Below are 27,921 nucleotides of genomic sequence, written 5' to 3' on the forward strand. Positions count from 1 at the left end.
GAATTTTTAGGGTCACTTATATATACTATCATCTCATCTGCAAAAAGTGATATTTTGACTTCATCTTTTCTCATTTGTGTCCCCTTGATCTCCTTTTGTTGTCGAATTGCTCTAGCCAGGACTTCAATAACAATGTTGAATAGGTAGGGAGAAAGTGGACAGCCTTGTCTAGTCCCTGATTTTAATGGGATTGCTTCCAGCTTCTCACCACTTACTTTGGCGTTGGCTACTGGTTTGCTGTAGATTGCTTTTATCATGTTTAGGTACGGGCCTTGAATTCCTGATCTTTCCAAGACTTTTATCATGAATGGGTGTTGGATCTTGTCGAATGCTTTTTCCGGCATCTAAGGAGATGATCATGTGGTTTTTGTCTTTGAGTTTGTTTATATAATGGATTACGTTGATGGATTTCTGTATATTAAACCATCCCTGCATCCCTGGAATAAAACCTACTTGGTCAGGATGGATGATTGCTTTAATGTGTTCTTGGATTCGGTGAGCGAGAATTTTATTGAGTATTTTTGCATTGATATTCATAAGGGAAATTGGTCTGAAGTTCTCTATCCTGTTAGATCTTTCTGTGGTTTAGGTATCAGAGTAATTGTGGCTTCATAGAATGAGTTGAGTAGAGTACCTTCTACTTCTATTTTGTGGAATAGTTTGTGCAGAACTGGAATTAGATCTTCTTTGAAGCTCTGATAGAACTCTGCACTAAACCCATCTGGTCCAGGGCCTTTTTTGAATGGGAGACTATTAATGACTGCTTCTATTTCTTTAGGGGATATGGCACTGTTTAGATCATTAACTTGATCCTGATTTAACTTTGGTACCTGGTATCTGTCTAGAAATTTGTCCATTTCATCCAGGATTTCCAGTTTTGTTGAGTATAGCCTTTGTAGAAGGATCTGATGGTGTTTTGGATTTCTTCAGGATCTGTTGTTATGTCTTCCTTTTCATTTCTGATTTTGTTAATTAGGATGCTGTTCCTGTGCCCTGTAGTGAGTCTAGCTGAAGGTTTATCTATCTTGTTGATTTTCTCAAAGAACCAGCTCCTCCTTTGGTTAATTCTTTGAATAGTTCTTGTTTCCACTTGGTTGACTCTGCCCCTGAGTTTGATTATTTCCTGCTGTCTACTCCTCTTGGGTGAATTTCCTTTTTTTTTTTTTTTCAAGAGCTTTAGATGTATTGTCAAGCTGGTAGTGTGTGCTCTCTCCAGTTTCTTTTTGGAGGCACTCAGAGCTATGAGTTTCCCTCTTAGAAATGCTTTCATTGTGTCTCATAGGTTTGGGTATGATGTGGCTTCATTTTCATTAAACTCTAAAAAGTCTTTAATTTCTTTCTTTATTCCATCCTTGACCAAGGTATCATTGAGAAGAGTGTTGTTCAGTTTCCACGTGAATGTTGGCTTTCCATTATTTATGTTGTTATTGAAGATCATCCTTAGTCCATGGTGGTTTGATAGGATGCATGGGACAATTTCAATATTTTTGTATCTGTTGAGGCCTGTTTTGTGACCAATTATATGGTCAATTTTGGAGAAGGTCCCATGAGGTGCTGAGAAGAAGGTATATCCTTTTGTTTTAGGATAAAATGTTCTGTAGATATCTGTTAAGTCCATTTGTTTCATAACTTCTGTTAGTTTCACTGTGTCCCTGTTTCGTTTCTGTTTCCATGATCTGTCCATTTATGAAAGTGGTGTGTTGAAGTCTCCCACTATTATTGTGTGAGGTGCAATGTGTGCTTTGAGCTTTACTAAAGTGTCTTTAATCAATGTGGCTGCCCTTGCATTTGGAGCATAGATATTCAGAATTGAGAGTTCCTCTTGGAGGTTTTTACCTTTGATGAGTATGAAGTGTCCCTCCTTGTCTTTTTTGATAACATTCGGTTGGAAGTCGATTTTATTCGATATTAGATATTAGAATGGCTACTCCAGCTTGTTTCTTCATACCATTTGCTTGGAAAATTGTTTTCCAGCCTTTCACTCTGAGGTAGTGTCTGTCTTTTTCCCTGAGATGGGTTTACTGTAAGCAGCAGAATGTTGGGTCCTGTTTGTGTAGCCAGTCTGTTAGTCTATGTCTTTTTATTGGGGAATTGAGTCCATTGATATTAAGAGATATTAAGGAAAAGTAATTGTTGCTTCCTTTTATTTTTGTTGTTAGAGTTGGCATTCTATTCTTATCGCTGTCTTCTTTTTGCTTTGTTGAGGGATTACTTTCTTGCTTTTTCTAGGGCATGATTTCCGTTCTTGTATTGTTTTTTTTTTTGTTTTGTTTTGTTTTGTTTTTGTTTTTGTTATTATCCTTTGAAGGGCTGGATTCGTGGAAAGATAATGTGTGAATTTGTTTTTGTCGTGGAATACTTTGGTTTTTCCATCTATGGTAATTGAGAGTTTGGCCAGGTATAGTAGCCTGGGCTGGCATTTGTGTTCTCTTAGTGTCTGTATAACATCTGTCCAGGCTCTTCTGGCTTTTATAGTCTCTGGTGAAGTCTGGTGTGATTCTGATAGGCCTGCCTTTATATTTTACTTGACCTTTCTCCCTTACAGCTTTTAATATTCTATCTTTATTTATTGCATTTGTTGTTCTGATTATTATGTGTCGGGAGGAATTTCTTTTCTGGTCCAGTCTATTTGGATTTCTGTAGGCTTCTTGTATGTTCATGGGCATGTCATTCTTTAGGTTTGGGAAGTTTTCTTTTATAATTTTGTTGAAGATATTTGCTGGCCCTTTAAGTTGAAAATCTTCATTCTCATCAACTCCTATTTTCTGTAGGTTTGTTCTTCTCATTGTGTCCTGGATTTCCTGGATGTTTTGAGTTAGTATCTTTTTGCATTTTGTATTTTCTTTGATTGTTGTGCCGATGTTCTCTATGGAATCTTCTGCACCTGAGATTCTCTCTTTCATCTCTTGTATTCTGTTGCTGATGCTCACATCTATGGTTCCAGATTTCTTTCCTAGGGTTTCTATCTCCAGCGTTGCCTCACTTTGGGTTTTCTTTATTGTGTCTGCTTCCCTTTTTAGGTCTTGGATGGTTTTATTCAATTCCATCACCTGTTTGGTCATGTTTTCCTGCAATTCTTTAAGAAATTTTTGTGTTTCCTCTTTAAAGTCTTCTACCTGTTTAGCTGTGTTCTCCTGTATTTCTTTAAGTGAGTTATTAAAGTCCTTCTTGATGTCCTCCACCATCATCATGAGATATGCTTTTAAATCCAGGTCTAGCTTTTCGGATGTGTTGGGGTGCCCAGGACTAGCTGGGGAGGGAGTGCTGCGTTCTGATGATGGTGAGTGGTCTTGATTTCTGTTAGTAGGATTCTTATGTTTGCCTTTTGCCATCTGGTAATCTCTGAAGCTAGTTGTTATAGTTGTCTCTGGTTAGAGCTTGTTCCTCAGGTGATTATGTTAGCCTCTATTAGCAGACCTGGGAGACTAGCTCTCTCCTTATTTTCAGTGATCAAAGTACTCTCTGCAGGCAAGTTCTCCTCTTGTAGGGAAGGTGCCCAGATATCTAGTGTTCAAACCTGCCTCCTAGCAGAAGTTGTGTCCCACTCACCAGAGGTCTTAGGATCCTGTGGGGGATCCTGTGTGGGTCTTCGCGGGTGTCTGGAGACTCCTTGGGCAAGGAACCCCAGTGCTGGAGTGGAGTAGAAGGGACTTGTGCCACTGATCAGGCCGGGATATCTGCTTCCCTAGTTAATGCATTCTCAGGTCCCGCGAGATTGGATTGGAGCAGATGCTGTGTTCCACTCACCAGAGTTCTTAAGATCCCATGGGGGATCTTGTGTGGGTCCTTGCACGTGTCAGGAGACTCCGTGGGCAAGGAACTCCGGTCGGCATTTTCTTAATTGAAGACTCCTCTTCACAAATGACTCTAGTGTGTATCAAGCTGAGAGAATACTAGTCAGCACAATCTCCGTACATTTATGCTTTGAGAATTAAAATGATGTGTTTTGTATATAATATTTGATTTGTTAAAGTTGACTTACTGCTTTGTCAAATATTTTAAAATGTCAGAAATATCCAGATAGGTTTCCAGCTGCTGAATATGTTAAAAGATTTTCTCATATCAAGCAAAAATCAAAAGTTAGGCTCACTAAAAGTAATTATAATATTTTTTAAGAAGTGAATTTTTTCAATACTTTTACTTTCGTTGGAAAATACAATTTGAATGACTCAAAATGATTATGGATGACTTTTAAAAATAATATGTTAGTATAAATTGCTCACACATTTAACTTGATACATTACAATTTTATAAGCATATAAATTGTATTGAAAGTTAGTACATAAGTTTCTGTTTTTATTTTAGATTTTGATATCGAGATAGTGTTGTAAATAGCTCTGGTTGGCTCCAATCTCTCTATATAACTGAAGATAACCTTAATTTTCTGATCCTCCTGTCTCTACCTCACAAGTGCTGGGATTAGAGATTTGTGTCACCATATTCAAGCAAAAATAAATAAATAAATAAAATTAAGTTAAATGATAATAGTATTTTATTAGTGGGTTTGGTCTAATGCTGCTTGTATCCTAATGTTAATTTGGGTTCCCAAAACTGCTTACATGAGTGTCTTCATATAGACTCTGGGAACCTTTCCCTAGTTGGTTCTGATTGGTAAATAAAGATGCTGGCAACCAATGGCTGGGTAGGGCAGACAGAGGCAAGACCTTGAGATTTTCCCAGACTTGGGACTAAGAGGGAGGAAAGAGGAGGAGCTCGGCCATGCCAGGAAGGAGGAGAGGAGTGATGCCATGTCTTAGAGTAGTGGAGGACAGGGAGGCATAGCTGGCATAGGAAGGAGCCAGGAGAGTGTGACCCAATTGGGCAGCCCTCTGGGTCCAGAGCAGCCAGATGGAATATAGAATTTAATAAGTAATAACTCAGGATTATAGGCAGGAGATAGATTAACTACAAGGAGGTTAGGAAATGAACCAGCTATTGAGCTGTTTAAACCATAGACTGGATGCTTATGTGTCTTTCATTCGGGAACATAAACCTTTGAAGCCGGTAGCAAGCCCTCTGCTGAGATTTATTAATTTAATATATTGCTACAGTTATTTATGATGATGATAATGATGATAAGGATAGAACACTGAGCCTTTCACATCCTGTGAATATGCCATTGAGTTATATCAACAATAGTTTTTAATTTACATAAAAATGCTTATTTAGTTATTATTGTATATGTGCATAATATTGGGGATTACAGGTGCCATGGTGCATATGTGAAGGTCAGATGATAACTTTGTGTTAGTTCTTCTCTTCCACCTTGATGTGGACTCTGGGTCTTGAGCTCAGGTCATCAGGCTTGCCCTGCACACATCTTTACCAACTGAGCCAATCATCATGCAGGCCCTTGATTCACCTGTTAATTATACATTGTACTTAGCCATATTCAATGCCACATTGAATAAAAGAGTCTTATGCTTTCTCCATTATTCATAAATTACAGATGCATAGTATATTTATAATATTAATGTTTTGTGGATAGAAAAATTGTGAGAAAGTGTTCACAAGGTTTTATATGAAATGGTAATGAAGAGATAGGTTAGAGCATTGGAAACAGACATGTAGAACAGAGGGTGGATTGTGGGTAATTTGCTCTAAGAGATGCTAATAAATAACTTGGAAAGTGAAAGAGGAAGGTACTGTACATGACTCCTAGGTCTTGTGACACATTGATCATTTATCTAGCCAGGTGGGAACAAAGGAAAAACACTGGAAGTTTATGAGTAATTTGTTTATTTTGAAGGATCTGTTCATGTGTGTGCAGTCATGTGTTTAAGTGCACACACCTAAGAAAGGGTCTTAGACATCATTACTTTTAGTTACATGGGGCTAGCAGAACAATGGGCTTTTTACAATGCCCATATCCAATATTTAGAATGTATAGATAAATTTATTTTGCATAAATAATTCCAAACAGAAATTATGGTTAAAGATAGAATTAAGGTTGTTAATCAGTTGACTTTAAGATACCAATTATAGCTGGGTGTGGTATAACACACCTGTGATCCCTTCTGGTGATCCAGTCAGGAGGATAGTGAGTTCCAGACAAACTTGGATACTTAGTGAGATAATTTCTCAAAAATGAAAAAGAGAGAATAAGACAATAAAGAAAAACTATATCAATAATAATGCCTAAGTTTCAGAAATATAGAGTAGATAATAAGTGCTAAAAGAAAACTAAAATTGTATAGTACAAATATTTATTCAACACAAAGGAAGGCCATTGTGAACAGAGAACACAGCCATGACGTATGTGTGTGCATTAAATCTTATGTTATCAATAACTAAATGTGCCAATTGCTTAGGTTTTCCAGTTCAAAGACAGACATTGACAGGTATATTTTTTCAGTTTTTATTTGATTGCATACTGTTTGCATGAGTATCTTTAGATCCAGTAGCACCAATAATTCGAGAGTAAAAGAATGAAATAGAGACATCTCAAATACCATCTATGTTGATTGCTGCTCCATTCACAACAGCTACGAAATGGAATCAGCCTAGATGTGCATCAACAAATGAATGGGTCAAAAATGTGATACAGAGCTACAATGAAGCTGTATTCAGTCATAAAGAAAAAAGAAAAAGAAACTTATGACATTTGTAGGAAAATGTAATGCAATTGAAAATTATTATGTTAAATTAAATAAAGACAGCTCTGAAAAATAGCTTTTCTAATTTACACTCTCAGTTTTAGTGTGTGTGTGTGTGTGTGTGTGTGTGTGTGTGTAGGTGTAGCTTAAGAAATAGAATGCAGACCATGAAAGGGAGAAACATCTTTAAAAAGGGAAGGGATTAAAAATGAAAGTGACATAAAAGGAGAGGGAAGAAGCATTTGGGGAGGAAGAGGACCAGGTAGAGTGGTGTAGGGAGAAGAAGAACAGCAATGAGAAGGGAGATGAATAAGTCAAAGCTATGGAAATGCTATAGTGAAGAGTATTACCTTGTATGTTATGGTTAAAGAGGAGATATATAGAGAGAGGAAAGGAGGGAGTTGGATGATTGGATTGGAGAAAGAGAGAGAGAGAGAGAGAGAGAGAGAGAGAGAGAGAGCGCTGCAGTGTCTATTCAAATATTAGTCAAGATAGATTTTAAAGCAAAAACTGTAGAGACAGAAAATAGAATTTTATAATGGCCAAAGATCAATCTATAAGAAAACTACAACAAATATAGACATAGATGCCTTTATAAATTTATACACACAGAGGCTTGGTATATATGAAGCCAAAGTTGACCAACAACATGTAGGAATTTGATCACTAAGGACTTAGAGTCAGTAGACAAATGTTAGCAGCAAAGAGAGCTTGAAAAGCTCTATAGACAAAGCAGACCCAACAGAGGTCTGTAGAGCACTCCTCCCAACAAGAGCAGTATAAATATTCTTCTCAAGGGCTTGGTGAAAGTTCACAAAAATAGACCATATGTCAGACCATTAAAGAAGTGTAACTTTCAAAGAATTGAAACCATACAAAGCATGTCCTTTTGAACGCAATGAAATGAAACTGAAAATCAGAAACAGAAGGAAATTTAGAAAATTTGCACATTGCAGAAATTAAGCAACGTACATCTAAAGAACCAACAAGTCAAAGAAAAACCACAAAGGAAATTAAAAAATACTTTAGGGTGAAGGAGGGTGAGAACACAATATGCTAAATATGTAGAGTAGCCAGAAAAAGGAACAACCAGAGGGCAACTCATGCTATAAATAGAGTTACACTTTATAGAAGAAATTGAGCCAATAATTGACCAAAACTTCCACCTTCATAAACAAGACAAATTAAGTGCAAACTGAATCCAGCACAAGCAGAAATAAGTAATGATAGGGCCGAAATCTAAAAATACAGAATAGAAGAATAATTCAGAAAACTGATAGAATGAAAAAATGGTTTTCTGAAGATAGCAACAAAGTTGATAAAATGTTGGATGGGCTATAATAAAGAGAAGTATGATAGAAGGCTGGAAGTATAAAGTTGGGAAAGGGCTTTGTGTGTGTTGTGGGTGTATGAATTACCATCAGCTTTGCAGAGATCAAGGGATTTTTAATGAATAATGGTTTATCAGCAGTAACTTATATTTAGATAGTGTCCACAAATTCTCAAAAAGATACAAAGGACCTTCTATTTTAAAAAGTAATAGGAAACCAGACTTGCCTATAACAAATAAGAAAGCTGACTTAGTGATTAAAAAAACTTTCTAACAAAGCAAAGCCCAGGACCAGATGGCTTTATGATTGAATTTTACCAAACAGCCGAAGAAAAATTTATGCCAGTCTTTCAAAAACTTCAGAAAATCAGAATCGAGCATTTTTATTCTGAAAAGCCACCATTATCATGACAAAATCCAAATGAATTTATTTATCAATATGTTTATGGATCTTCAATAGATTCTGTTCATCAGAACCCATCTGCATAGGTCATTGACTATATGCAATAACAAGAAAGACTTATTTCTGGAATGCAAGGCTAGTTCATCAGACAAAAATGAGTCCTTATAGAACGCTTTATAGAACACAGAGGAAAACACAATATGGTCATCTCAATGGATGCATAAAAATCATTTAACCACATGCTGCATGGTTTTATGACAAAATACTCAAGAAGGTAGACATAGAAGAGAGCCTCTTCAAATTGAGAGTGGACATCTGTGAAAAACCCGCAGCTAGCATATGATGAACAAATGAAAGCCTTCTCCTAAGATAAGAAAGCCAAGCATGCTGGCCATCACGACTTCTGTTCAATAAGGAATGAAGAAGCAAAAATATCTCTAGTTGTAGATGACTGCGCCATATATATCAAAAACCCTAAAGAACCCACAAATAACTTTTAAAACTAATATATTTAATGTAGAGAGTATCTCTTGTGTACTCTATGAAAGCATCACCTGTCAATAAAAGCTGATGGCTTATTAGCTGAGGCAGGAGGTCAGAGTTCTGGTAGGGAAAGAGGAACTTTGGGATAGAGTCAAGCATGGGAGAGATGCACCTTGAACAGTGATGGAAACTGTCCCATGAACTTCAGGAGAGGCAACCAGCCACATGGCAGGATATAGAATAGAACAAACAGGTTACATGAGTTGTGAGCTAACAAAAACAAGTTAAAGACTTAGGTCTAAACATTATTCATAAATAATTCAGTCTCAGAGTCATTATTTTGGGAACTTGAGTGTGGGTGGAAAAGTCCATGGTTACAATTTAACATGTTTGCAAAATCAATATAGAAAATAAGATATTGGTATACCCTAGCTGTGCAGGATCTGAAAGCAAGATTAAGAAAGCAATCTTACAATAGCATAAAAAGAATAAAATACGTAGAAGCGATTTGCCCAGGGATACGTAAGACCTATATGCTGAAATGTGGAAGATGTTGCTGAAAACATTCGGAAACCTGAATACCTGGGAAAGCTGGAGTGTTCTCAGAATGAGAGCTTGATGTTTTTAAGTTAGTGACATGTCACCAAGCATCATTAGATATGAGCAAAATCTCAAATTGCCTTTTTCTTTTCCCTGCAAATGGTTGGTAGTTCCAAAATTCATGCAGAATTCTGAGAAGCTCCAGGGTAGTCAATATAACCATGAAAAAGAGAATGAATTTGTGGGGGGGGGGTAAAGCTTCCTGATTTCAGGCTCTGCTTCAACGAAACAGTAGCTCTCCCGGTCTCCAGTGTCAATAGCAGAACAGTAATCCAGACAGTGTAACGTAAAACCATGTTAGACAAAGAAAACCACAAATACTTGGTCAGTTGCTTTGGAGAATTGTAAAAGGCCATCCAATGAGGAAGGAGCACTTACATCAATGGATGCTGCTGCACGAACTTGAAATCCACAAGTGAAAGAGTCTGGAGTCCTTCCTTATACCACATGACCACTCAGCATAGGTCAGCTACTTCAATGTAGGAGTCCAGGGCGTAAAATTCTTAGAAGAAAATAGGTGAGGATCTTCATGGACTTTGACTGTTCTTAGACATGAAGCCCAAAGCACAAGCACATATATAAATTGGGCTTCATTGAAATAAAACATTCACTAGTTAAAAGACAGCATCACAGTGGGGAAAAGACAACTTGTAGTTTGAGAGGAGATATTTTCACCTTATCCGAAAAGGCTCCAGAATACAGAATATAAAATTAAGTGTAAAACTCAAGTATTAGAAGACAAAGTATTTGAAAGAAGTAAAGTTTTGGGACATATAGCCAAAAAAAGTTATATAAATGGCCAATAAGTGTGTGAGAAGATGCTCAACATTTTATTAGCAATATGCGTATCAAAACATAATGGGATACCTCTTCATAGCCACTAGGATGACTATAGATGTTTTTTCAGGAAGGGCCAAGAAGATGGCGTAGTTAGTAAAATGTTTACTGCACAAGTATTAGGACCTGAGTTTGATCCCAGCCCCAGCCCCATTTAAAGCTAAATGTAGTGGGGGAACCCTGCAATCAGCTCTGGGAAGTGCAGGATCCATGGGTTTGCTGCTTAGCCAGTGCAGCCTAAGAGATGAGTCACAGGCTCAGTGAGAAACCCTGACTCAAAAAATCAAGTAGAGAATGAATGGGGAAGACACCCGATGGCAATCTTGGGTCTGCACACGTGCACATATATGTACACATGCACATTTGTGTATTAACGTAGAGAAGGGGGGAATCAAGTAATTAAGTAACAAATAAGGTGCTACATAACCTCTACACTTGAGAGGGAGGGAGGAGGATCAGCCAGCCTGGGAGGTATGGTGACCTCTGTCTAAAAAAGTGACATGACAACATCGAACAAAACAGAGACTAATAAAGAACGTGTACCCCTCATTCACTACTGAGTGAGTGTAAGTTGGCTTATCCACTCTAAAAAGCAGCTTGACAGTTTCTAAAGACAGTTAAGGATAGTGTTACCATGTGAGTCTATTACTAAGTGGATATACAAGAAAATTGAAAACTCTTCACAAAGCATGAATATTCATAGTTACCTAAACATGGAAACAGTCCATATGCCCATGTTGGAGGTTTGATTTGTGCTTCTATGGTAATTCACACTTCTGCTGCCAACAGATTTTTTTTTTTGGATGGGTCAATAAAGAGCCAGAGGCCAATGGCTGGGCCGAGAGGGACAGAGGCAGGACTTTGAGGATTCTTCAGGAAGAAATGCGGAGGAGAGAAGGGGCAGAATCACCATGATGGGGAAGCAGAGAGATCAGACTTATGAGCCTACTGACATGTAACAATCTGAGAAGGGGGCTCACAGGGGCCACCCCCCCCTGATTGGGTCTGGGGTAGCAGAGATGTAATATAGATTTAGCAAATATCAACTTAGATATATCAGAGGGGACTGTGTTAGCCCTGTGAAGGTTCAGGAGTGGCCCAGCCATTGAGCTAGTAAGGCATATCAAAAAATAATGCCGCATGTGCATGTCGTTCATTTGTGAATCCAGAGCGCTTGGGTGAGTGCAGAGCTGTGCATGCATCTGCTGGAAGCATAGAGCTGACCTTTAAATATTTACTGCTATATGCCCACAACACAAGTGAGCAAAGTGTGGAGTATGCATAAAATGAAATATTATTCAGCAATAAAACGTAATGGCATGCTGACTCATCCTGCAGAACTGATGAACTCGGAGAACCTTTTTCCAACTAAAAGAAATACAGCTTATGCTACCTCATGTATGAACTATCCCACATGACCAAGTCTGTGGGGATACAAGTAGATTCATGGTTGCCAAGACTAGGTGAGGCAAACATGTGGAAGTGGGCATTAAAGGTTAGAGGATGTCATTTGGGAATGATGGAATGATTTATTTTAGAATTGGATTACAGTGATGTTTGGGCAACCATAAATAGGCTAATAATATGACATGAGAATTACAGCTTGAATTACTTTAAAAAACTGTAGCGATAGAAGAGAGTCAGAGAAAGGTGCAGTGGGGGATAAAGAGGGACTCATGACCCAAGAAATGGCTTCTGTAGGCTAGAGAAAGCAAGAAGACATCCTTTGTCTCCAGTGGAACCCACCCTTTCATTATTTTGACTTTATTCTTCTGAGGCCTGTGCTAACCATCCAATTTATTCAACTACAAGATAATCACCTTATGTTCTTTTAAACTACAGTACCTTTTAGATATACAAATAGAGATGAGTATTCCAAAGCTTCTAAGAGGCTTCAGGGTTCAGACAAAGCACATGGTCTTTCTAAAAACACAATAGACATTTCTAGTGTTTGTTTCAGTGAACGAGAGTGGGAGGGAATGGGGAAATAAACACATCAGATAACGATAGTCCTTTGAGATTAATTAATTATTTTTTTATATATATAAGAAAACCAGGGCACAGAGTTCAGTGAGTTCCCTGAGGATTAGTGGTGGAACTGACTCAACTATAGGGGGGTTTGCCTTTAGAGTTGGGGATTAGTTGTGACAAATGTATCTGTTGAATGATGATTACGGAAGTGGTAACAGCAGCCATCTGAAAACAACAGCCAACAGAAGGCAGCAAGTGCGCACTGGTCAGATGGGGTGAGGAGCTTGACTGGGTGTTTGAGCAGCTGAGGAGCTGTCGGTATAGACAGCCTTGCTGGAAAATACAGCTGTGACTTCACAGGCAGAGAGAGAGAGAGAGACAGATCAGTCCAATATGTCATGCCACTGGGTATCAACAGAAGCTCAGGTTTTCAGTGGAAATCTTGAAAATATGGTGTAAAACAAAAGCAAACAAGGACACTATCAGGGAATTCTGATGGAAGGGGTGAATCTATAAAAGTGAGAGAGAATGGTCAATTAGTTTGCATTTCTGTTACTATGATAATCACTTTGGCCAAAAGCAATGTGGAGAAGGAGTTTATTAAATCTTATGGGTTAGAATCCATTATAGAGAGAAGCCAAAACAGGAACTGAAGGAGCATTGTTTACTGGCTTGCTCTCATGGCTTGCTCAGCCTGCTTTCTCATACAACCTAGGACCACCTGCCCAGGGAATGGCACCGCCCACAGTGGGCTGGGCCTTCATACATCAATTATTAACCTAGATTTGCCTATAGGCCAATTTAAGGGAGGCATCTTTTTAACTGAGGTTCCTTTCCCCCAAACAACTCTTACTGTGTCAAACTGACAAAAGTCAAATCAAATCAAGTTAAGTCAAAGCAAAGCAAAACAAAACAAAAAACCTAACCAGCACAAATTGATCTAGAAATTCTGAAAAAAAAAGGGGGTGGGGGTAGGGACCCCAAACACTTATAGAGGCATTGGTTTTATAAAGCAGGGGTTGGTCTTTCATTTTTGTCAGAGTGGAGTTCAAGGTTGGGTGTGGGTTGATATAGTTGGCCCCTGGGAAGTAACAACATTTCTGAGGGTTTACAGTGGTCTTTTCTCTCCCTATCTCATAGAAAATAGAGGCCAGGCTCACCCTCTGAGTATGGTGGTGGGGGAGGGGTGATAGGCACATAGGCGACATTAGTGATTGTAGCAGCCACCCCAGAGTGTGAGAAGTCTTAAGGGAGTGGAGTAAGATTAAAGTATCATTTTGGAGAATCAGAGAATAAAGTGACCCGACTAGAAACATAGTGGTAATTTTATTGTTTTCAGGGTCCATTTTAAGATGTATCAGGTCTACAACTACTATCATTCTGTTATTTACAGGTTTCCACATGTGCCTAAGATTTTTCCTCGCTCTCTGTCTCATTGATCCAAGGACTTGGGCCTGATTGGGACTGAAAGGGAATGAAGAAAAGACATGCCCGCACGCACGCACGCACGCACGCACGCACGCACGCACGCACGCACGCATGCACATGGGGAGGGGTGGAGACTGGGGTCCAGTAGAATACACTTTTTGATGGAGAAAGTAGAGGATTCTGGAAGCTCAGTTGAATGATGGGTTCATTGCCTACAGGTAAACAAGGAGTCAGAGTTATTATATACAGTGAACAAAGAGGCTGGTTTAGCTACTCTTGGTAGGAGCAGGCTCTGTATGGGAGCAGTCTTCAGATTGTAAATATTCAGAAGAAGAAAGCTGTGGCAGACATTACACTTCTTCAACATTTGAATCCAAGGAATCATTGCCATACTCCTGAGCCTTTCCTGTCGAAAACCTCGGCACTCCCATGGCAGTGCCCACATCAATAGCACACTGCTCACCAGGGACCTCACCCATTCAGGGTTTCCTCCGCTCCCAGTAATACCCTCCCCCGTGTTATAAAGATTCTTTTTCCTATTTCCTTCTAGTATTGAGGATAGTGTTGAGAAACTTTTAAGCAATACATTTCGATTGCTTAACTAGGGCGTTTGGTTAATCAGAATATCATCAGAATTCAATTATCAGAATGCTTTTTTAGACAATGGACATACACTAAAACATGTTTGTACAGGCAGATAGCCTTGACATCCAACCAAACCTAACTTTACAAGACAGGCACGTTAGCCAACTAAGTGACGGAGCCACTTCAAAACTTGATTTTAATAAAAGTCTCATATAAAAAAAAGTCAGCTATAACATATCTGTTTCAATTTCAAAACAAAACAACAACAACAGCAAACAACCCACAACAACAAAAGGTTCTGTCCTACCGCTGCTAGGAAAAGCTTCAACCTTCTTGTTTTCATTTTGAGATTCATAAACTTCTTCTTAAGCTTACAGGCCCATCATCAATGCAATAAACCTTTACTTTACCCAAGAGGGCTGAGTCGTGAGAAAGAGAGAACTGCTGGAAAACAAGACTTGGAACAGAAAGCGTTAAAGAACTCGTGGCTCCCACCAAACTCATGCTCTGCCAGCTATGGGTCACAGATGTGTGTGGTGGTGCCTGGCATCTGTTCTGCTACAGAGGCTAATTAAAGAAACAAAAAAGTGCTGGCCTGGCTACCAATAGAAATCACAGCGTCTAAGAAACTCAGCAACCAGGACCAGCGAGTCCCTAGGAAATTACCCAGCAACAAATAGGAGCTCAAACGGTGCATCATAGCAACCACAGCATAACAGACAAAGTGAGTCCAATCCAGCAGGGTCAGGGGCCAGAAGACTTAACAGCTGTCCAAGCATATCCAGAAGATGCTATATGTCATTGTTTTGGTGTGAGCTATGAACTCACGAGTTAAATAGAAGAGAGTCATTTTCTTCAGTGACAAGTATTTGAAAACCCCCAGCAATTCAGTTCAATGGCACAAAGGTGTGTGTGTGGGGGGGGGGGGGGCACAGAAGAGCTGAGCTGCTTGGGGATTTAACCTGAGATGTCTTTGGGACATTCAAGAAAAGCTGATGAATTTATAGGCTAGATGATGGAGGGCACAATCCAGCTGGTGACCTAGGTACAGAAACGGATATACTCAGTAGTTAACATTGTGGCTTTGGAGAAAATTATGAGGCTACAATGAAAATAAGTCATCACTCTGGGGATCAATAATATTTACATGAAGCCAGAGAAGGGAACGAAGGTTGGAGGAGAGCCAGGGAAGAGAAGCAAGGGAAGCAGGGATTGGGGGGTGGGTGGGGTGGGAGGGGTGGGAGGGGGAAGGAGAGCGCCACACAGAGCCCAGTGCTGCTCCTGCTCTTCCAGGTGCCAACTGGTTTTGGCGAGGAGGAAGTTGTCACTGATATTCATGAGATTATCTCAGGAGAAGTACTGGGAGGAAGTCGTGCAACGTGAGTGAGAAGGAAGAGAAAACAGAAACAGGTTCTGGGATTAAAAGGGAAATAGAAGCCGGGCATAGAAGAAGTTCACACTTGTTAGCCTTGCACGCGGGCTGAGGTGGCCAGAGAATGCAGGTTCCAGCGTGGTCTTAGCGACTAGTGATTTCACCAGGGATAGATTGGGTTGCATTAGGGGAACCTTGCCTCAACCAAAGCAAGTCAAAAAGGTGCGATGGTGTGTGCCTATAACCCTCTTGGGCGGCAGAAGCAGAGGGTCAGGAGTTCAAGGTCATCTTCAGCTACACGGGAAGTAAAGGTCTGACCTGAGCTAAATGAGATCTGAGCTAAATGACAGCCTGCTTCAGAAAACAAAGAAATAAACAATAAAACAAACAATAGCAAGCAAGCAACCGGACGGAAAATCCAGTGATCCACGCAGCTGCCTTGAATAGTGCTTTAACCAAGGCCTGCAAGCATCTGTGTTAGTTGTGGTTCTTGGCTCTGCACACACTTTCTCCCTTTGAATGAGGGTTCAATGGTCAAACCCTGGGAATCCAGCAGAGTGTGAAGTGAACTGACACTAAGTTGTTATTAGGCATAGGGTTCATTATTGCTGATTTATTTAATTTCCACAAAGCCTGTTATGGATGTTTCTTTCAGATGGAGATTTAAAGGGATAACAGCAGTGAGAGGTAACTTTAGTCTGCCTCGGACCCACTACCACCGGTCCACTTTGATTTAGTAGTCCTGGAAAGAATTCTCATTTTTCTCTTGCTTATAGATTTTCTAGGTTTTGAATACGTTTTAAGGTCTATTCCACTGTCTTAGTCTGTCACCATGATGAAGAAGCAATGGTAGCCTCACTTTATCAAGAATGGATTACTTAGCCCTCAGTTCCATAGTTCTGGATTATGGCACCAGTATTGGCTGAGCTCCGGTGAGTACCTCGTGACTTATGACATCAGAGTGTTAGTGTTAGAGGGAAGAGCTGCTTTCTTGACAGCAAGTCAGAGAGAAATGGGGAGCAGTCCCTTCAGAAGGTACATCCATGCTGACCTCAGCACCCTACTTAGCTCCCCCTAGGAAAGGTCCCATTACCTGTGTTCAGTCCTGTGATGATTTTCTTCCAAGTGGAAAAGGTATCCCTGAACACTGAGTTTAAACAATTGAGCCTCTGTTTAGAGTCCCACTGTCTGCCTGGTGGGACTGTATGAACTGCCTGTTTCAGTGTCAGCCACTCCTCAAAGGCTTTGATGGTCACCTGAACTTTGGAATGAATGGAATGTTTGGGTTTCCACAGGCGCGTGGTGTTAGGGGTAAAGCCTCTGCAAGGTGATTCTGGTTCGGTGAGTTTATGAGGGTGGATCCTTCCTGAGAGGAATGAGTTCCCTTCTCAGAGGCAGAGAGAACTTGGCACCCATCTCTGCGTTGTGAGGTTACAATAGAAGGTGTTCTGGCTGCAGCATAGAAAAGCGCCCACTTCAGAGTCAGATCATGTAGCCATCTAGGTTCACAGAGGAAGTGGAAAGGGAACATCCATGTCATTTTCCTCTGTGATCTAATTAATGTTTATGTAGTTCTGCATATTTTATTTTTATTTTAAAATTTATACTATTTATATACTAGTAAGCTTGGGCTACTATTTTATTACTTAGGACGTGCATTTACTTTTATATCACAGAATCCCAAAATGGCATCAATTAAGTGAATTGTTTAAATCCCTCTGTAGTTTAGCGGGTACATAAATCTACGAGGCTGAATTTTCACTGAATGCCTTTTAAGGAAAAAAATATCAAGAGTTGTTCTCCACCTACACGTGGCAGCTCCAGGCACGTTAACCAGGTCTCTGAGTGGCTGAATAACATTTCCTGATACAAATTCATATCTGGAACTCCACTTCAATCCATTTCAATTTCTTAAGCAGCATACGAACAAATACTACATTAACTTTAAATATCAAAAGCATGCATTCATGTTGACAAAAAATATTAAGATCAAATCATATAGCCTAAATGTCTACTTTGTATTTGGTTTCAGAATTCGTTTACATACTCTCTTATTTCCTAGAGGCTTAAACGGTTACATCAGAAAGCATATTGTATGTTACACTTTAAAATCAAGCTATTAGATTTTAAAAGTTCACCAAACACCGACAGAATGCTAATACTACCTTTATCTGGCTCTGGGATGGAAGGAGAAACCCTTATATTGAAAGCTCATTTGAATTCAAATCCTCTTATGCTCGAGGAGCCTGTGAAGCAGGAAAGTGAGCCTCCAACGTATGAACCTGTAGAGACAAGCCACACCAAACCATCGCATCCACTTGCGCTAGCAAGCTGCATTGCAAAACACAGCTACATCAGAGCTATCAATTTGCAGAGTTCCGGGCAGATCCCCTACCCAATCTCTCTTCAACACCTTTTCAAGCATAACACTGTATTGGTTATGAAAATTATTTCCTAGCCTATAAAAAGCCTGACTTGAGTCTACTCACCATAGCTCTATCTCTAAATCTATTCTAAACATATTTAATCTACCTCCGACTGACAATCCCTCCGGGAAAATACAATTATCATTTCTGTATGACTTTGATACCTAGGACTGTTTGGGAAAGAACAACCATATCTTTCCATTCTTTCTTCATCTAGAAGAACAGATATGAAAAGATTGGAAGATTCCAAAATAAAGATACATTTCCGTTTTGTTCTTTAAAATTCATTAAAATGTAAAATAAACTCACTTGGAAAGGTGAGCATATCATTGGTTCAACGTAGGTGGCCCTGTGCTGAAAAATAAGGCATTCGTCTCCATCAGAAGTAAAAATAGTTGCATAGGAACCAATAGTTTTGTATGGAAATCCTTGAGGATTATAAGAGCACACTGTGAAAGTGCATAACCCCAGCTGTCGTCTAGAGTAACTTGCTAATGGAAGGCAAGACAGGCATTCCAGCCTAGTGGAGACTACAGCCCCTTTAAAGGTATGGAAATGGAGTTTTCATGTTAGAGTTTTAAATCTTCAGAGAACTACCAAAATAGTGGGAGCTTGAGAGACGCCTTGGGGACAAGCACTGTTCATTGACATTTCTTGCATGGAGGAATGGGGGTTGCGGGGGGGGGGGGGACGCAGTAAGGTGAAATAAGAGATTTCAAAAGCACAAGAAAGCAAGCCTGTGCTTTCACACCTATGACCTTGTCATGGAGTGGCCTGGTCGTATGGTTCAATTCCCACTACTGGAGACAGGAGGAGTAGAAGAACTAATGACCCTGAGAACTGTAACTTCTATTACTTCTATTAACGTAGCACTATTGTAACAAGGCTGATACAGTTGGTGCATGTAAAAGCACACAACAGGCCTGCCCATTATTACGACACTTGTCTTACTTAGCATTTGAAAAGAAGATAAGATAGAAGCTGTGGATCACCCAGAAGCCTTGGGACCAGGTTCTAGAAGACCAAGGCTTTTACCCAGGCTTAGTCACAGTTTCTGGCCTTGATTCCTTTTGGTGAAAAATGATTGTTGACATCTCTTGGGGGGTGGAGGAGTTCAGTTACAGATTGTCATTTCTTATTTTGTTCTCCTTTGTTTAGTTTGTTTTTATACACATTACTGGACATTTCATAGAAAGTCCGGTGCTGCCATTCTTCTTTGTAAGCAGGAGGCCATGTGTGGTGGCTCAGCCCTGGGATCTCCCTGTTGCCCTCTGTAGGCTACCCTCAGAGATATGTGACATCAGTAGGGAGCCTACCGCAGACCTGTGGTGAACACTCTGATGGTGCTCTTGCAGCAGTGGTACCTATCTCCAGGGACCAGTCCAGCTAGTGGCAGCTCTTCTTGGGTCCTGGTGGTAGGTCCTTCCTGATGCTGCTTCATCTGCCAAGCAGCGTCTCTGAGGAAAGGCAGCTCTGCTAGAATTTTCCATGTCCCAATCACAAGCTTGTTCAGCAAAAGGCTACTCTCAAATCATTCCTCCTAAAGGCACATTGTGTCCTGGTTCCTACAGGCTCTGGCAGTGTTTTCCAATATGTGGGATTCAGATGCTTAACAAATGAGAGATTATTGCAGGAACATGTGAATCATCATCCCAGCCAAATGCATAACATTGACATCTGCAGTGTGCCAAATCCTGTGCATGCATTATCTCACTTTTATCCTCTCACAAATGCTGTGAGGTTTTGCTGGTAATCGCCAGCATTGCACAGGTGAGGGAGCAAACGTAGCCTTAGTGAGATTAAGCAAATTTCTCAAGATCATAAAGCCAGCAAATAAATAGGTCTCCAAATTCAGGCTAATCAGTATATGTATGTACACACACACAAAATGTATATGTACATATGTATATTTTCATAATGGTTATATTTGTTTTGGTTATAAAATTATAGATTTTAAAATATCATATAATTTATGGTAAATTTTTGTTATTTTCCTTTCCACTAAATTTTTATATTGAAAATGTGCCTCCTCCACAAATGAATGGTTAAGTCCTACTTTTTTGAAATCTTTCTCTCTGTGTGTGCATATGTATGTGAACCCAAGTGTGCAAGGGCTACAGCAAGCATGCAGTGCTCAGAGGACAACCTTGGGGTTTGGTCGCTGGTGTCTTTCACATTGTTTGTGACAATGTTCACTGCTGTTTATGCCAACTGGGGGTAGCCACTAACAAGTTCCAGATGCCAGGAAAGCAAGAGGCTCCTGGGACCCAACGGGGATGAGATTAGTTGAAATGCCCAACAAAAAGAGGAGGGAGAACCTGTAAATACCATATCTAGAGGTTAGGCAAGGCCCCTGGTTAGGGGATGGGGCCATCCACTCATCTCCAAATTTTTAACGGAGAATGGCTCCTGTCTTAAGGAAATACAGGGGCAAAATATGGAACAGAGACTGAAGGAAAAGCCATCCAGAGACTGCCACACCTGGGGATCCATCCCATATACAGACACCAAACCCAGACACTATTGTGGATGCCAAGAAGTGCTTGCTGATAGGAGCCTGATATAGCTGTCTCCTGAGAAGCTCTGCCAGAGCCTGAAAAATACAGAGGCAGATGCTCACAGCCAAGCATTGGACTGAGCACAGGGTCCCCAATGGAGGAGTTAGAGAAAGGACTGAAGGAGCTGAAGGGATTTGTAATCCCATAAAAAGAACAACAATATCAACCAACCAGAACCCCCCCGCCCCAACTCCCAGGGACTAAACCACCAACCAAAGTGTACACATGGAGGGACCTGTGGCTCCAGACACATATGTAGCAGAGGATGGCATTGTCTGGCATCAATGGAAGGAGAGGTCCTTGGTCCTGTGAAGGCTCAATGCCGCAGTGTAGGGGAATGTGAGGGCAGGGAGGACGGAGTGAGTGGGTGGGTAGGGGAACATCCTCATAGAATCAGGGGGAGGGAAGGGAATAGGAGGAGGTAAATACATAAAATATCTAATAAAAAACCAACCAACCAAACAAACAAACATAAAACCATTTCACTCTAGGGAGCTGGCAGACTCTACTTGTTCTGCTCCCCAAGTACCGTAGTCACCAGTCACTCCTGAGATATTTACATGGAATTCCTTATACTACACAGAGTCTTTGGGTAAGAAGTAGAGATTGAAACACTTTTTTTCTTAAAAGGCCATAATTCTTTTGATAGTAGAGAAAAAGTATGACTCATAGATTTTTGAGAAATCCCCCTTCAAACATTTAGGGGCGAGTCAAGAGATCAATTGAATAAGAAGAGTTCAAGAGCTTTCGTCTCCCTGGAAGTCAATCTCCTGGCAGCTTTGCTGCTCTTGCCTCACCTCAAATAGAGTGGATTTTGCCACTGCTCTGGTGTGGGTGTCAGTTTCTCTATGTTTGTCTCTCTTTTCCTAACACTATAGTAACCTGAAGCCCTATAGTATGCTGGCACATCTTGTTTGGAGTTGTCCTAGATCCTCATGTCTCATGCCTCTCTCTGCCTTACCTTTCACTTGGCTATTACTCTGCCCAACACAGCCATTTTGAATTTATTCATTGAAGGATGGCCAGCCACTGTTCCTGGACTTGGAAATAAACAATGAACAACAACAAAAAAGAAAATGGTAACTAAAACATCAAACTGATAAAAAAAAATCACCATGGAGTTTCAGATACTGGTAGATATCAAAATAGAGTAAGCTAGATTGTTCCCTCATCTCCCATGGTAGGCTCCTCTTCCCAATATGTTCTATTTCCAGATTCTCAATCCTCACTATCGGCTGTCCCATTGCAGTGACAGCAACTTCCTCTTACAGGATATTAATAAAGTGAATAAGACTAAGCACATGGGGCACCATAAATTTAGAGACCAAAAGATGAGCTTTGTAAAGGTTCGGGGGGCAATAAACACAACTTCTGAAATGTAGTTAAAAAGAGGAATGCAAGGCAGCAGCCTGTGTGTGAAGCCACATCAGTAGTTATGGTGGATCCCTGCAATTTCAGCCAATTTGGAGGCAGAATTACAAGCCTGTCTTGTTCTTACTGGGTAACAGAAAGGTAAACTGACCAACTCCAAACTCTTCCTACTTAAACAAGTATGCTTATTTGGACAATTCTTTGGATTAGGAAGCCTCAGTCCGTCCTTTAGTAGCTTCTACTTGATTAGTCTAGCTCTGAATTTTAGTGCTAAGAAAGATCTGTTCATCTTTCATATGGTCTATGCTAGACCTGGGCTGAGAGCTGCAGCCAGCTTTAAATTTAGGGGTGGAATTTCACTTTGTTTGACCAGGAGTCTTAGAAGTTGAAACGAAGGGGAAAGTTCCTAGAAACTTCAATGAAGTGTTATGTCACAGTTCAAGGGTCCGTTTGAGTTCACACAGCCAATTCAAAGAGAGCTGGGCAGAGATCACTCAGGATGAGAGGCATGGAGAGCAAATATGGAGCAAGTGGTGAAGCAAGCATGACCTGAGCTTCGAGGAACGGGAGAGAAGAGCAGAACACTATTGACAGGTTGAACTTCTCTTCCCACCCACACACAGCTCAGTTGGAGGTGTCAAAGAACTAGTCAGCATCGGAGAGTAATGGGAATGACCAAGCATTATCTGAGAATAGATACATGAGATGAGACAGGCAGGTGAGGTGCTCTTGAATTGAACTGCCTGCATCTGGACTCTTTTATTTGATCTCTGCTACAGTTCTTTCACATGGAGAATAGGATTGTCCATTATGGCACAGAACTACTACACAACCGGAGTATGTTCTTCAGTTGAGGAATGCAGCTACCTTAACAACTTCACAATATACAACTACAATATAGTGAAGTAGTCTGCTGTGGCAAATGATGTTTAGATTGCTCCTAGTTCTGGCTGTCACTGAAAGCTTGACTTTCTAATAGACTGACAAAGAATGCAAGAAAGTTATCACAACAAATACTTATAAGAACTGTGAATTAGTAGTGTTTTTTTCCAGATCAAGAGGAGTAGAGAATTTGATTTGCTTCCTTTGTGTGGGGCTAGCGATCCAGTTCTCTGGTGCCAACCTCTACTCTAGTGTACTGTTTGGAAACTGATAGAAATATGTACTTTGGCGGCATGAGAAATTCACAAAACAAGCATTTCATCAAAGAAAAAAATGTTTAAAGGAGATGACACAAAAATCCTTAGGCCTCAAAACCTAGCAGTAAGTGAGAGAGTTTATGTACATACATATCAAACATCCAAGAAAAGCCGAAAAAAAATAAACTTACCAGGCATCACATAGATCATTAATCAAAGTGCACAACAGATTATTACTATATAAATGCTTCAATAACTGGAAAAGTACTCAGGTCACACGAAGTATGTCTTCTGACCACAATGGGATTAAATCAGAAATCAATAACAAAATGATCTATGAAAAATCTATAGACTTTTTTGGCTAACATCAACAATCCATAGGTTGAAAAACACAAGGGGAATATAAGGAAGTATTTTTTTAACTTGAAATAAAAACACAGCACATAAGAACATGTAGAATGCCTTTAAAGCAATACTTTAGGATAGAAATCAATTGTAGTATGTATTTATGTTAGAAAAGATAAGATATTTTGAATCAATATAAAGGGCTTGTGACCAAGTGCACTGGGTTTGCCTGTTTCTGAATGTAAAGCCAATACATCTGACTCAGACTATATAGAGATCTTCTCTCAAAGAAACCAAACCAATTCAAGCCAAATAACCAACACCAGCCTTTAAGTGAGATCTATTTAAAGTGTCAGCAACATTGTCTTGTAAGTGTAATATCTTTCCCATGAAGGTACCTGGAAACTGACATGCCTAAAATTGCCAAGACTTCTTTTTCTTGAATACAGAATTGGTAATTTGTTACTGTTTTTAGTTAGGATACATACTGGTTAGTCTTTAACTGTCAACTGGACATTGCTTGAATCATCTGGGAAAAGATTATTAATTGCTTAAATGGGGATCACCTGTGGGCATTTCTGTAGGGGTCATCTTCTTTGTTCATTGAGAGGGCTGTCCACATCCTGGATGTGGACAGCACAATTTCATTGTCTGGGCCCTGAATTTTATACCAGTTAAGCAAAGCTAGCTTAGCAGAAGCAGGGAGGCAGCACATATGTACTCCTCTCTGACCTTCACTGTGGCTGTGAGACGAGCAACTGTCTCCAACTCCTGCCTCCGTGACTCTCCCACAGTGATGGACTGTAACCGGGAACTGTGTGCAGAATAAGCCTTTTCCTCCCTAAGTTGCTTTTGTTCAGGAGGTATTATCACAACAGAAATAAAGCCAGAATAGCATACAGAACAATGCTTTCATTATAGTTTTTGCACACATACATATGCTGTTGAACCTTGCCCGTATTGACCTCGCCATTCTCTCCTGCCCATCTTCCCTCACTGCTTCTCATTCTCCCTCCCCACTCTGCCCCCTGCAAAGTCCTCTTCTGTTTTCTTGGTTTAAACACACACTTTCTTCCTCTTCTTCTTGCTCCACATCCTTCCCTCACCTCCGACTCCTCTCTCTCCCTGAAATCTAGATCCTAATTTGGAGAGAAAATATGTGATGTTTTCCCGTCTGTCCCTTCAGATCTCCCCGGCTCATGGCTCTTGTTCTACTTTCTTCTCATTCATGGATGTACATGAATGACACATTTGCGCATATAAGAAGATATGCAATGTTTATCTCATGTAGTCTAGCTTACTTCACTTAAGGATTGATTCCAGTTTCATCCATTTTTCTGAAAGAGACATACTTTTGTTCTTCTTTATGAGAGCTAAATAAAATGCTGACATATGTAGTTCACATTTTTTAAAAATCCAGTTACTTACTGATGGGTATCTAGGTAAGTGCTTTTTCTTAGCTCTTATGAACAATGAATTAAATGTTGGTTGTGCAAGTATGTAAACATGTACCTGAATATGTGCACAAAACACACACTCATGTGTGCATACACATGAACATGTAAGCACATATATGCATACTAGTGCACTCATGCATGAACATGTGAGCACACATATACACAGTCATGTGCACACACACATGAACATATGTGAACACATATACATACACATACATATACACATACACATACATATACACAACACAACAGTTTATTCCCGAGTGTTTTACAAGGTGCTATAGATGTGATCAGGGTGGCTTTTGAAGTTAACATGGTTCAAAAGGTATGCAGAGTGAGATTTTACTTTTGTCTGCATTTCTATTTTACAAATGATATTGAGTTTCTGAGGGTCATTATATAGGCTTACAGGTAAGAAAGGAACGCTGATAAGATAAAGCAGAGGAATCAGGGTCACGGGAATTCTTATTACACATAGGTCCCGATCAAGTCAAGGATGTAATCTGACACTAACAGTGGCTATAATCTTGCTTATGAACTGTTTTTTTTTTTTTTCAGAAAAGTGTATGTTTAAAGGTAATGAAGGAAGGTTGTTACAGAATATAAGTGATAGGAAGACAGAGGTGAATTCTAAGGGGGGGGGGGAGTTTCTAAAGAGATGGAGGTAGAGTGGTTGGGGAGGCCAGGGAGAATGGAGAGTTAACCAAATGAAGGGTTTATGAGAAACCATACAGAAACATATTACTTGGCAAGCCAACTAAGAACACCCAAGAGCTAGAAGGATAATAGCTCGCGTTAGGCTGTGCCTAAATATAAATATCCATAGGTTAGTAAACAAAACCTCACTGTCCAAAGCAAAGGAGAACCCACAGGCTCCTAAAACAACAAAGGCTCTTGGCATTCCTCTTGGTTGTTGACAAGACCTAGTTGATAAGAAGACCCTACCATGGAAGAAACCATACACCTTGGGTACAAAATACAGAGAAATCAAACTGGGACTGAGATAGATACTTCCTCTCTGCTGGCCAGTTGTACTAGTCACAGAAGGTACAATTCAGGGTACCAGGGGAGACAAGGCATCACATGATCTTACCCAGCTGAGAATCCTATATCATATACTACCAACCTACCAGGGAATATGTGCCTACTAGAGCAATGGTGGCACAAAAATGTTATGGGAGATACCAAACACTCTCTGATTGATTTTGAGGCCCACCTGACAAGAGAAAATCCACCCTGGTACTGTAACTGTCGTTAAAATTCCATGGCTAAGGAATCTATCACTCTTGATGAGCTAAGCTGACAGTCTACCAAACTACCTTTCAAGCACTTAATGCTTGTAGTAAAAGACAAGTACTACTCGACTCTCAGACTTCATCAGAGAAACTTCTCTTCGTAAGGAATGCTGGCTAATGCAGAGATGCATGGCTCTTCAAATTGGAGAGAGTAAATGAAGATTCAGTGTTCAGCCTTAAATAGGACAATCATTCCACCGGCCCCTAAGACTCGGGACAGTGAAGAAGAGGGACAGAGAGAATGCAAAAGCCAGAAGAAAGGGAGACAAACCACACTGCTCTCTCCTTGGCACGGTACAGCCAATGCAGTCATGATTTCATAGAAACAGTGGCTGCTTGCAAGAGGCCTACAGAGGGCTGACCTGCCAAGAGTCAACCTTAGCTTGAGCAGGAGCCCACATGGTCATACCCCACCCTTCTGAACTGTGAGCTATTGAAGAATTCTAGTGTTGTGGCGCACATTCAGTTGTGCACCCACTGAAGAACCTACCAAGCATTAATCCAATGGATAGTTTCAAGTCCATGGTCACACATACACACACACACACACACACACACACACACACACTCACAGCCCTGGTTAAACTCACTGGTTCATGAACAAAACAAAAAAAGCTATGAGTGTGGGAAAGAGAGGGTGAGAGTGACAGCAATCAGAACAATGTGTATATATATATATACGTATATATATATATATATATACATTCCTTGACAATATAAATATACACATATATAATATATACACTTATATAAAATATGTGTAGTTGTCAAAGAATAAATTTAATGAAAAAGTGTTAAAGGTGAGAAAGGAATAAAGTTAAACTCAATGGTTGCCATATACTTTGGTCTTAAGCATGGCTCTTTCTTTTTTCAGTTAACTGTGCCAAAGTCCCTGATTCTTGGAGAGCAAGAGTCTTAAGCCAGACCCTGGTGGTACAGGACTTCTTTCCCTGTCCATGTCTCCTTAATTTCTCTTTTTTTTCTTTCCCGCCTCAATAGTGTGCTCAACTATTACTACTGTAGCTACTGAAAAGTTTACTTACACCCATGATTTTTTTTCTATTCAAAAATTTTGTTTTTCTCCGTAAGAACTAGGTGGAAATTAAGGGTCATCTCATATATCAAATCATTAAATAAATAACTTGAATCAGCGAAGGCCAGTGGGGAGGGTCACAGGTTGAGAATATGGGAAAAAACGAAAATGAACTTTCCAAGGCAGGCACTTTATTATCTTTCCCATGAGAACTGAGTGAGAATCAAAGAACGCCTCATCTATGAAATCTGTCTTCCCCCGTGGGCATTGATGCAGGGTCTCAGGCATGCTAGACACCCGTGCCCTGAGCAGCTCATGCAGTCCTCTTTGTGCCTTTTATTTCAAGGCATGATTTCAACTGAATTGCTTGGATTGGGCTCTGTAGGCCTTGAGCTTCACAACTCTTCTGCATTAGCCCCTCTTGAGTGTCCCAGATTATGAGCCCATGGCACATTGCTCTAAATTTGTTGGAGTTTGGTGGGGTTGGTGCTTAGGATTCTAATCTTAGGGCTTCAGGATTACATTAAGCACTTCATTGTTGGAGTCCAGCCTTGTTTTGTGGTGTGTGTATTTGGTGTGTGTGTGTGTTTGTGTGTGTGTTTATACACTATGTGTCCCTGTGGGTGGAGACTAGGGGTTGATGCTGGGTGACTTCCTTAGTTGCTGTCCACCTTATTTTCTAAAACAGGGTC

The sequence above is a fragment of the Mus musculus genome, chromosome 9 (assembly GCF_000001635.26).
Source record: "Mus musculus strain C57BL/6J chromosome 9, GRCm38.p6 C57BL/6J".
Taxonomy (NCBI): Eukaryota; Metazoa; Chordata; class Mammalia; order Rodentia; family Muridae; genus Mus; species Mus musculus.